Source organism: Pipistrellus hanaki, assembly GCF_964339955.1.
Source record: "Pipistrellus hanaki genome assembly, chromosome: 6".
In the NCBI taxonomy this organism is placed as follows: Eukaryota; Metazoa; Chordata; class Mammalia; order Chiroptera; family Vespertilionidae; genus Pipistrellus; species Pipistrellus hanaki.
In genome coordinates, this window is record NC_140508.1 from 9,172,562 (window position 1) to 9,183,832 (window position 11,271).

The following is an 11,271-nucleotide window of genomic DNA, read 5'->3' on the forward strand; positions in this document are numbered from 1 at the left end:
GGCTTCCTGAAAGAATGAAAAGCAATCCAGTGAGTGCACCATAGGCATGGAGTCAGTGCCCCAGAGGCTTCACTCCTCACCCCTCTTCTCTCCATCATGCAAGCCTCTTGGACCACTACCAAATTGGAAACCGGGAAGGCAGGAGCTAGAGGCTCTTGTAAAAGGAGACACGTGCATTAGCTAATTTGCTTGGCAACTATTCATCCAGCATCAGTGTCCTGCTTGGTGCTGTGCTGGGCACAAAGGGAAACAGGAGAAATACAGGCCAGGGTCCCTCCCTGGTCTTGGAGATGACGGACACAAAAGAACCGTGGTAGCTGCTGCCACTCACTTCAGAGTGACCCCTTTCTCTGACTGGCCCACCCCATGGGAGCTTTGTCCCTGTTTGAACTAGGAGTGATTTTGGGTCACTATCTCTGCTTTCTGCATCATGTTGAGAAAGAACATGGGCCGTGGTGACAGAACAACCTGGATTTGATTCTGACTCAGCCACTTTGCTGATTGTGGCCCCTTGGCAAGTCACTGCCCCTTCCTGTGCTCACACACAGCCCTCACCGCTGATGTGGGGACAGTGATAGTAAACACCTTCGTTAGTGTGAGGCTTAAAGGGGATAACATCTTTAGGGTGCTTACCCTAGTGCCTGGCACATGGCAGGAGCTCAGAGTTTTTAGAGGAATTCTGATTCCTCCTGCCCCGGGTTCCTGCCTTGTTGGGTTTCCTCTTCTTTCCACAAATAATGTGGAAAATTGGTCCAATGCTTTGGGACTAATGGCATTTCATGGATTGCCTGGGGCTGTGTCCCTTTACTGTGCATTAATTGTGTGACTGGGCAACTCATTCAACATCTCTGAACTTCAGTTTTATTATCTGTAAAATGAGAATAATACAGTGCCCACCTCATGGGGTTGCTGTGAAGATTAAGAGGAATCATAAACTGAGGATAGTTGTCATAGGGCTTGGTACATACAATACCCTCCAGAAATCTAGTCGTAGTGAGCACAACTTCATTATTCATTCTGAGAAGTGATGTGGGCTTTATTGTGTCCTTTGAGGAAAGTATTGATAGTAGCTGGTTGGAGGATGGAGATGCTGATGTGGCATTTTCAGAATCTCTTCTCAACTGCCTTTGAGATAGAAACAGAAATTTATCAATACTTAGGAAGGATCTGGATTAGTTGAGACTATGATGTCTGCAGTCCCCTTGTTTTTATAATGTCTAAAATGGTTTCTAATGATAATGTTAATGTCTCAAGTACTATGCTAATGATGTAAAGACTACTGATGTGTGTCTGAGAAACAGGACTCACAGGAAATAAAATCAATATCTGTAAAGCAAACCAGCACCTGCCTGTACTGTTGGCAATTGTGGAGTTTTTAGAAGCTCAATTGATTTTTTAAATTATAAGTAATATTTGCTCATTGCAAAAAATAAAATTCAAATGACACAACCAGTAAGGCCATTTACTTGTTCAATAAACGTGTTTGGAGCACCTACTCAGTGCCAGGCACACAGCCCTGAACTAGGAAAACAAAAAAATCTCCACAGAGCTTATGCACACTGGGGAAGATATTTTGGGGAAATATCCTATCTAATAGAAGAGTAATATGCAAATTGACCATACTGCAGCCATACCCACAAGCCACGCCTACCAGTCAATCAGAAGTGAGTATGCAAATTAACCCAATCAAGATGGCTACAGCCATGGAGGGAGCAGGAGGCTTGGGTTTCCCCAGCAATGGAGGAAGGCAAGCTTTCCGCACACCCTGGCCAGCCCTGGACTCCACTCAAGGCTACAAAGTTTCAATTATAGAAGATAAATAAATTCCAGATACCAGGGCCTCTGCTTGGGCTGCCAAGGGGCGTGGCTGACCTGCAAACCACCACAGGCCCCTTGCCCAGGCCACTCCACACCCCAAGAAAGCCCCAACCTCATCTGGGACATCATTCAGGGCAAACCAGCTGGCCCCCACCCATGCACCAGGCCTCTATCCTATATAATAAAAGAATAATATGCAAATTGACTGTCACTCCAACACACAAAATGGCTGCCCCATGTGGACAAAGATGGCTGCCCCCATGTGGACACAAGATGGCCACCACAAGATGGCCAGCAGGGAAGGGCAGTTGGGAGGGACCAGGCCTGCAAGGGAGGGCAGTTGTGGGCAATCAGGCCAGCAGAGGAGGGCAGTTGGATGGGACCTGGCCTGCAAGGAAGGGCAGTTGGGGGTGATCAAGCCTGCAGGGGAGGGCAGTTAGGGGGACTAGGCCAGTAGAGGAGGGAAATTGGGGTGACCAGGCCTGAGGGGAAGGGCAGTTGGGGAGGATCCAGGCCTGCAGGGGAGAGCATTTGGGGCGGGGGGGAAACCAGGCCTGTAGGGGAAAGCAGTTAGGGTGACCAGGCCTGCAGGGAGGGCAGTTAGGAGCAATCAGGCTGGCAGGGGATCAAGCCTAAACAGGCAGTAGGACAACCCTCTAGGGGTCCCAGATTGGAGATGGTGCAGGCTGGGCTGAGGGACGCCCCGTCCCCCGTGCACGAATTTCATGCACTGGGCCTTTAGTAATTATACATAAAAAAATCTGCCAACCTATAAAATAAGAGGAGAGAAAACAGTTTTATTATTGAATATTATTGAATAAATATTAAGGCAGAATGCGATGCATATGGCAAAGACAGAAGGAAACCTCACCCTTTTATAAAGCTGAGCAGGTGGTAATCCGTTACATGCGTGTTCTCAAGATAAACAATAACTCGTTCTCAGGTCAGAGGACTTGGAGGTGCCATTTGCCACACAAGTTCATCCTGAATCCCCTGGTCATTAGGGCGGCCATGGCCATCAGTGTTTTCTAAGTGTCTTTATCCACAGGAATAACAAACTTCTCATCTCTCCGACAAGCATGTGATTGCAACAGGGAGCTGGTCACCATGAAGCCTCCCCTTGGCAAGGGGTCAGGGATAATCTGTCTTCATGTTTACATTTCTCAGGCTCTTACTAAACACAGATCTTTGTTGTGAAAATTAGCAGGATTACTTCACTTTGAAGAAACGTCACAAAATTTCTAAAGGAAATGCAGCAAGAAAAGGGGAGGGGGTGTCTTTTCTCTTTTTGCTCTAAGGAAAATTAAACTTTTCCAGAGTGTCTTTACCTTTACAGACAGCATTAAACAAATAAGCTCTGCATCCCTCTGAGGTGGGGTGGTGGTAAGTGCCACATGGGAGCAAAGTCAGGGACTGGAGAGTAGCTGGTGTCCAGGAAGAACTCGTGTGCCTAGCGTCTGGGGCAAGAGACCCAGGAAAACCCTGCAGTGGCCTTGTCAGCGCTCTGCAGGTCCTTCTGGGCATGTTTCTGTGTGTGAACAATCACCTATGGCTGTTGCTTTATTTGACCTTTTTTTTTTTTTAAACCCAAACAAAACAAAACAAAAACAAAAAAACTAAAAAATGGGATTGTAACATGTTCTCCATTTGCTTTTATCATGGATATACCACCAAGGACATCTGCCCATGTTGGTAGAGCAGCCTTATCTTTCTTTAAATGGGAGCTTTGTCTTCTCCTGGTGGCTGTGTCAGAAGGTGGCAGGTCAAAGAGCCCGCCCCCGAGGAGGATCTACGGACTCTGCCTGGGCTCTGCTGGCAACACTGGGTCCCAGGGGAGGACCTGATGGACCTGGAGGCCTGGAGGTGGAGCAGAGGGCTTGACCCTCTTCCTTTCCCGTCCCCCCTTCGTGCCCAGGGTAAGCCATCTGCAGCCTTCCCTTATGCCATGGGTGAGATGCCTGGGAATGACTCTGTACTTCAATTAGCTTCATTCTAGGACTTTGGCCTAAGGTCGCAGGATGAGCCCCGAGTGAAGTGAGGACCATGGGGACTGAGCCGCCAAACCCGCCAGCCTCTGTGTACACTTTTTTTTTTTTTTTTGCATTTTGGTCACGGTGTGGCGTCTGCTCCTCTGACCAGGACAGGCTTGTGTGTCAGTTCTCTGCTCATTCACGTGGAGCCAGCTGTCCCTTACTGGAGCCGTCTTTCGTGGTCTCCCTGCCCTCCGCGGGGCCAGGTTCAGGTTTTAGTGGAGGCTCAGGGGCTGGGACACATGGATGGCAGCAGCCCTGAGCGGGGCCTGCAGGAGAGGGAGCGACTCGCTGGGTAAGTCGGATCTGGCTTTGGAAAGGAGCTGGCCCAGAGGCTAGGGACGCACGGTGGGAACTCGGCCCAGTGGTCTCTGAAGCCACATCTTCACCAGCCTCTGCACAGCGGGCCAGGCCTCAGCCTCCCACACGCAGGGGCATTTTTAAATGATGTTGGTTCTTGGACGATCAGGGTGTGTGTGTGTGTGTGTGTGTGTGTGTGTGTGCGTGCACAGGGAAAACAAAAAGCCATTTGATTCGTCGTTTTCCTTTTAATAGATTACCAAGAAAAAGGGTGGGAAGTGGGCTGGGGAGAGATCCGACCTCCCAATATCTATCCAGGAAGAATATTTTTGTTACTTCTAGACACAGGCTGCTGGCATTTGAATGTTAGTCCTGCTACTTGCTGCTAGCTGACCTTGGCACCGTCCTTAATCTCGCCGAGTGTTTCCTCATCTGTACAGTGGAGTATGATGTGATTGACTGTGGGAGTGCTGGAGGGTGACCCAGTAAGGCTCTTCAAATAGAGCTGGCAGACAGCAACTACCTGCTGCCGAGTCCTGGTAGGAGGACCCCGCTTATTATCCTTGTTCGATTGTGTCATTCAGAGGAGATTCCAGCCGGTGAGCACCTGCTCCTTATTGCAGGGTTTGCTGCCAGACCCCGAGTGCCTCCTGTGGAACTAAGAACAAGCCCACGGGGCTGGCATTATATTTATTCCTATTTTGCAGATGACGGCATTAGAGAGGCTGCAGGAGGGTGGTCTGGGCTCCTGGGCCCCCAGCCCGTGGGAGGACAGAGACCTCTTGGTCAGCATCTCAGGCACTCTCTGTGGCTGAGGACTTTGCCTGGTGCGTGAAGGCGATCTGGTCCCAAAGGTGGCAAGAGCCGGGGAGCTGGGCCTAAGAGGCAGCCAATAGGGGACCGGACTGACTGGCTGCAGCTGGGTGATGCTGGCAGGGACAGCCAGATTCAACCTCAACAACCAGTCCAGCCCCGGACACTGATAACCCTGTCCTAGGTGCCCTCGCCCAGCAGGTGGCGCTGCAGGCCTCCGAAAGGCTTCCAACACCAAGAGCAGAGGCAGAGCCTGCCTGTTGTTTGGGGAGAGTTTTACAAGCTGAAAATACAAGGACCTGAGACAGTGACGGGGCAATGCGCTTTCAGCAATAAGCTTCTGCACTTGAGTCACGAATTGCTTTTTGTGAAACCTAAACAGGGAAATAATCTTAACCACTCAATGAGTGCTTTATTTGGGTTGTTTTTGAAAAACAAACAAACACACACAAAAAAAACCCCCAAAAACCCCTCCAAAACCTCCCCAAAAAACAACCCCCACACTTATTTTTATTGATTCAGAGAGGAAGGGATAGGGAGAGAGATATAGAAAAATTAATGATGACAGAGAATCATTGATTGGCTGCCTCCTGCATGCTCCCTGTTGAGGATGGAACCCACAACCCGGGCATGCACCCTCGACCAGAATCAAGCCTGGTACTCTTCAGTCAGCAGACGGATGCTCTATCCACGGAATCAAACCGGCTAGGGCTTTTTGGGTTGTTATTGCTTCTTTTTCTTTTATTTTTTCCTAAGTTTTTTGTTACATCAAAATGAGTCCATATTTATGCAAAACATATGGCTCAACTGACATAGTATCTCTAAGGAGAAGCGTGCAAACACAGCAGATGCAGATTTACAGATTAGAAAAAGATGAAGAGAGATTAGTGGTTGGAGTAGTGGAGCCAGGCAGGAAACCCTGGTGGGTCTAGCTCCAGGGCTGCTGAGCAATCGCCCTCTTTCCCCGCTTCAAACACCCCCTATTGATTCTATGAGCAGAAAAGGGGATAATTACTGGAGGGTGGGGGGTGGGGGAGGAAGGAAATGGTGAATGGAAAGGCACTATTTCCTGAGAAGCAAAGGGTGAGTCCAGGCCCTGCACAGCGGCGTGTTCCTGACTGGAATGGGTCTTTGGGATGTACCAGGTGCACATCATTCTGGGATCAGGAAATGAGACAGGGCAAGGCTGATGTGGGAGGGCAGTGCCATATCCATCTAAGGGGCAGCTGCCTTTAGCTCTAGCACATCATGTGCCCAACGTGGACACATCTACTGGTTTCGTAAGATAAGCTATTTGTGGGATGGAACCAAGATAGCAGCATAGGCAAATAGCTTCTCAAAACCACATCAAAACTACAACTAAAAGACAAAACAACTATCATCCAGAACCACCAGGGAAAGCTGGCTGAGTGATAGTTCAATGAAAAAAGTGCATTGAGACTGGAAGGAGGTACAGAGGCACGTGAGAAATGGGCTGTGTGTGCTGCTTCGTTTTTGTTTTTCAATTGGAAGGGAGATACAAGCTTCCTATTGCTCTGAACTCCAGTTCCAGGCAAGACTCTTGGGTCCCAGACTCATATGGGGAGAATCTGGACTATCTGGCATCAGGCTTGAATGTAAGGGCAGCTTTCTCTCAGAGGTGCTTGCAGCAAACATTGTTCCTGCTTGGGGGCCTGGATTGTGGGGACCTCTCTGGTGTAGGGCTGACTGGCAGCCATTGCTGTTTGCTCTGCCCTGGTGATTCCCTGAGACCCTGCTCCAAACAATTTACAACCCCACCCAAGCTGTGGCTTTTGTGTATGAATGGTCTGTCCTTTCTCAGTCTAAAACCTATAAAACTGCAGCTGGGTCAGAGAGTCCCAAAGCTTCCAAAAGAAGGTCCAAGGGCCAGCAGCAGCAGCCTGCCTTGCTTCACAGCTGGGCCTCATCTGGGCACTTCTAAACCCTGTCTGTAGCTCCTGCTGAGTGGCCTCAGGCAGTGGCTGACTTTGCACCTTCTTGGAGATCCAAGATCCAGTGTATCCAATGGTCAGGTTAGACCATACCAGAGTACAACTCTTCACATCCATAAGCAACACACTCAAAGGGCAGACTCAGTGAGCACCAAAGCCCCACTGAAGCAAGTCCGTCCCATAAGGATGTCTCCTGTACAGCAGTTCTTCCACTGTAGACAGCTGGTCTTCAAAGCCAATTCCTCCCAGTGATACCAACAGCAATCAAGGCTTAACTATAATAAGACTGTGCACGCAGCCCACAAAAGGGGGCACCAAGAATGTCTACCTCAGGTGATTGGGGAGGCTGAGCCACTGGGCCCTATAGTCCACCTATCACTCAAGGCCACTCTATCAACACAGGAAGCAGCCAAAATATGGAGACAAAAAAAACAAAAACAAAAACAAAAACATGTCACAAATGAAAGAAATGGAGGAAAGCAAACTACCAGATATAGAGTTCAAAACCACAGTTATAAGGTTATTCAAGAATTTTCTAAAAACCTCTCTATGACTTAGTGAGACCTTTAAGGATCTTAGTTAGAATGCAAATAAAATAAAATAAAATAAAAAATAATGGAAAAGAACCAGTCAGAAACTAAGCATACACTGACTGAAATAAAGAATAATATACAGAGATTCAAAAATAGGCTAGAGGATCCCAAGAATCAAGTCAAAGATTTAAAATATGAAGAAGCAAAAAATACCCAACTGGAAGAGCAAAAAGAAAAAAAAATCCAAAAATTTGAAGAATGTGTAAGGTGCCTCTGGAACACCTTCAAATGTACCAACATCAGAATTATGGGGGTGTCAGAAGAAGAGAGAGAGCAAGATATTGAAAACCTATTTGAAGAAATAATGACAGAAAACTTCCCCCACCTGGTGAAAGAAATAGACTTACAAGTCCAAGAAGCACAAAGAACCCTAAACAAGAGGAATCCAAAGAGGACCACATTAAGACACATCATAATTAAAATGGCAAGGGCAAAAGACAAAGAGAATCTTAAAAGCAGCAAGAGAAAAACAGTTAGTTACTTACAAGGGAGTACCCATAGGATTGTCAGCTGATGTCACCCAATAGAAACTATGCAGGCCAGATGGGACTGGCAAGAAATATTCAAAGTGATGAATAGCAAGAACCTACAACCAAGATTACTCTACCCAGCAAAGCTATCATTCAAAATTGAAGGTCAGATAAAGAGCTTCACAGACAAGAAAAAGCTAAAGGAGTTCATCACTGCTAAACCAGTATTATATGAAATACTGAGGCTATTCTTTAAGAAGAGGAAGAAGAAGAAAAAGGTAAAGATAAACATTATGAACAACAAAGTGACAACAAATACATATGTATCAACAAGTGAATCTAAAAATCAAGTGAATAAAAAATCTGATGAACAGAATAAACTGATGAATATAATAGAATCAGGGGCATAGAAATGGAGTGGACTGACAATTCTTATGGGAAAGAGAATGTGGGGAGTGCAGGAAGAGACTGGACAAAAATCTTATACTATGGATGAGGATAGTGTATATGTGGGGGCAGGTAAGGGCATGGAGTGGGGTAGGAACTGGGTGGAAGGGAGCTATGAGGGGAAAAAAGAGGAACATCTGTGATAATCTGAACAATAAAGAATTTAAACAAACAGACAAACAAACAAACAAATAAATATAGGGTGGATGAGCAGGGGGGAAAAAAAAGATAAGCTTCATGCAAAGTGGCTACTGTGGCTGAGGGTCTATTTTCTACCCCTGGAGTTTGGGCTGGCCTGTGACTTGCTTTGTCAATAACATGCAGTGGAGGTGATGGGGTGTTTGAGCCCAGGTCTCAAGGGGCCTTTGCATTCAGCTCTTGCTCTTAGAACCAGCCTCTGGAGGAGGAGACCCAGGGGAGCAGGGCGAGGCATCCCAGCTGAGGCCAGCCTTGAGCAGCCAGCCACAGCTAGTCCAGTAGCTGGTCATAAACCTGTGACCAAACCCCTCTGAGATCAGCTAAGCTAGCCCAGCCCAGCTGAGCCACCTGGCTGACCCAGCCCAAACTGCTTGTTGTAGTAAAATATAGAAATGTTTAAAAATGCTTAAAGAATGTAGGAAAAGTTAAAAATGTTTGCGTTAACTACCCTTAAACTTAAAGCCTGATATTAAAGGCATATTCCCCACCGCCCTGAAGCGTGTGTACCCCAGAGATAAGGATTTAAACTGACAAAGAGTGACTTGTGTCAAGATAAACACGTGCCTGAGTGACTCTCCTTAGCCCCTCTCCATGTTTGAGATAAACATATGTGCATTGACGTAAATCATTGATAGCCACCTGGGCTGCTGCGGGTGTGAATAAGACTTAAATATGGACCCCGGCCAGCCAACGATGCTCATCTTGTGGTGACATTACAAAGGCCTGTCCCTTCGTCGGTCTGACAAGCGACGCCGCTCCACGCTCCTTTTCTGCCAGATGACAGAAGAACGGCCAATAATCCCCAATTGAGACACGATCGAGCTCTTGGGAGAAGAATGCTGGCCCCCTGCACCCAGACCAGACCAGCCCAGCTGCCGGACCCCAGATGACAGCACCATGGGGATCCCTAACTAAGCTAGTACCCTCAGCCACTCAGGAATTTGTGTGAGTAATAAAGAGCTGTGTGATTTGCAACTGCTTCTGTTTCATGTGGTGTAATTCCTCCAGCAGTTAATTGAATTAATTTGTGTAAGCTTAACATTTAAATTAAAGCCTCTGGTCTTTGTCGGTCCTAAGCCTGCCACTCTGGTCCTGCTGGCTAAGAGCAGTCTCTTCGCTAGCAACTACGTGAATGTCCCACACCTGCACGGTTCAAGTTTATCCCAAGGGACGCCTTAGGTCAACGCCCCAGCTCCTTTCCGGGGGATCTGCTTGGGACACTGCTGGACCACAGCATCTTGAGACAACAAATGGTTGTTGCACAGAAAATGCTAACTGGTCCAAGCTGACCACCTGCATTTAAAGATGTAAAATCTCCTGATTGTTAAATGTTGGAAATGAATTAAAACAAACAAGCAAACAAAAACAACAAACCCACCAACCAAAACCTCTACAAGTTGAACCAAGTATTTCTGAGTCCCCTGGCAGCAGGGATCACCCGTTTCCGGACGGTGCCACAGAGCCTGTGGAGCAGAAACTAACCCTGGTGTGCCACTTGCAGCAGTCTTGGCACGTGCAGACTTGAGTGAGTTTGGAAATGCTAAGTGAATGCCAATGCAGAGAAGGTTTGTGGCTACTCTCAAATGGCACTCATCTGCCTGGGCTTTCCTCTTGGGGCATGGAACTTCCACTTTTGTATCTATGGGTTTCTTTGTTCCAGATTCTCTCTGGTCCTGTTAAAAGCAGAATCTTTAAGCTTCAGTAATGAACAGAGCCCTGATGTTATTACTCACTGCAGTGGGCCTGGGCACCAGCAGAGAGTTAGCTTCTGCCCATCAGCTTGTTTTAATAACTTCAGTGGTGAGAAATCAATGGGTATTGACTAGTGCGAGGAAACGGGTATTTTGAGTCAGCTAAGTAATAGCAAGATGGAGCTAGATTCTTCTTTTGCACTTCAGATTTTCAAAGTTGCCAAGATGTTTTACAGGCATCTGTGAGGTTTTAAAGAGCCATTAAAAACAATCGTGGTTCTGAATGTCTGACATAATGAACAGATGTAATTCCCTCAGATTTGCAAAACTGGGAGAGAATAGAAAGCCTCAAGGAGATAGGAGTGGCTCCGGGTTCTCTCAGGGGAATTTTTCTCCGAGTTATTCACTGGTGGATCTTTTATGAGACAGGAAGGATATGGTAGCGCATGTTTTACACAGTGGAGCCCAGTGTGCCGTCCTCTGCCTTCGGACTTGAGGCTCATCTGTGCTTGCAGATGCTTCCAACGCTATTTCCATTTCAGAAGCTAAGATCACTCCAGCTAATGAATCAGTGGAGAAGAGACTCCAGTGTACAGGGCATCTTTTCTCTGAGTGTGGGCGGGGACTCCCCTACATCAGATTACATGGGTCAGGCAGGAGGCAGCTCCTTTGTAAGGAGATATAACTGACATGTAACATGTGAGTTTGAAGAGTACAGACATTGGTTTGCTTCATTTATGTATTACAAGAGGAATACGCAGTAGCATTAGCTAACACATGTATCATGCCACATAGTTATCATTTTTTTTTTTTTTTGAGTTGTCAGCACTTCGGGTGGTCTCGTAGCAACTGTGAAGTGTATAGCAGCGCTGTTGACTGTAACCACTATGCTGGGCATTAGGTCTCAGAACTCATTGACCCATTGCCTGTAAGTCTGCACCTTGCAGCATCATCTCCCC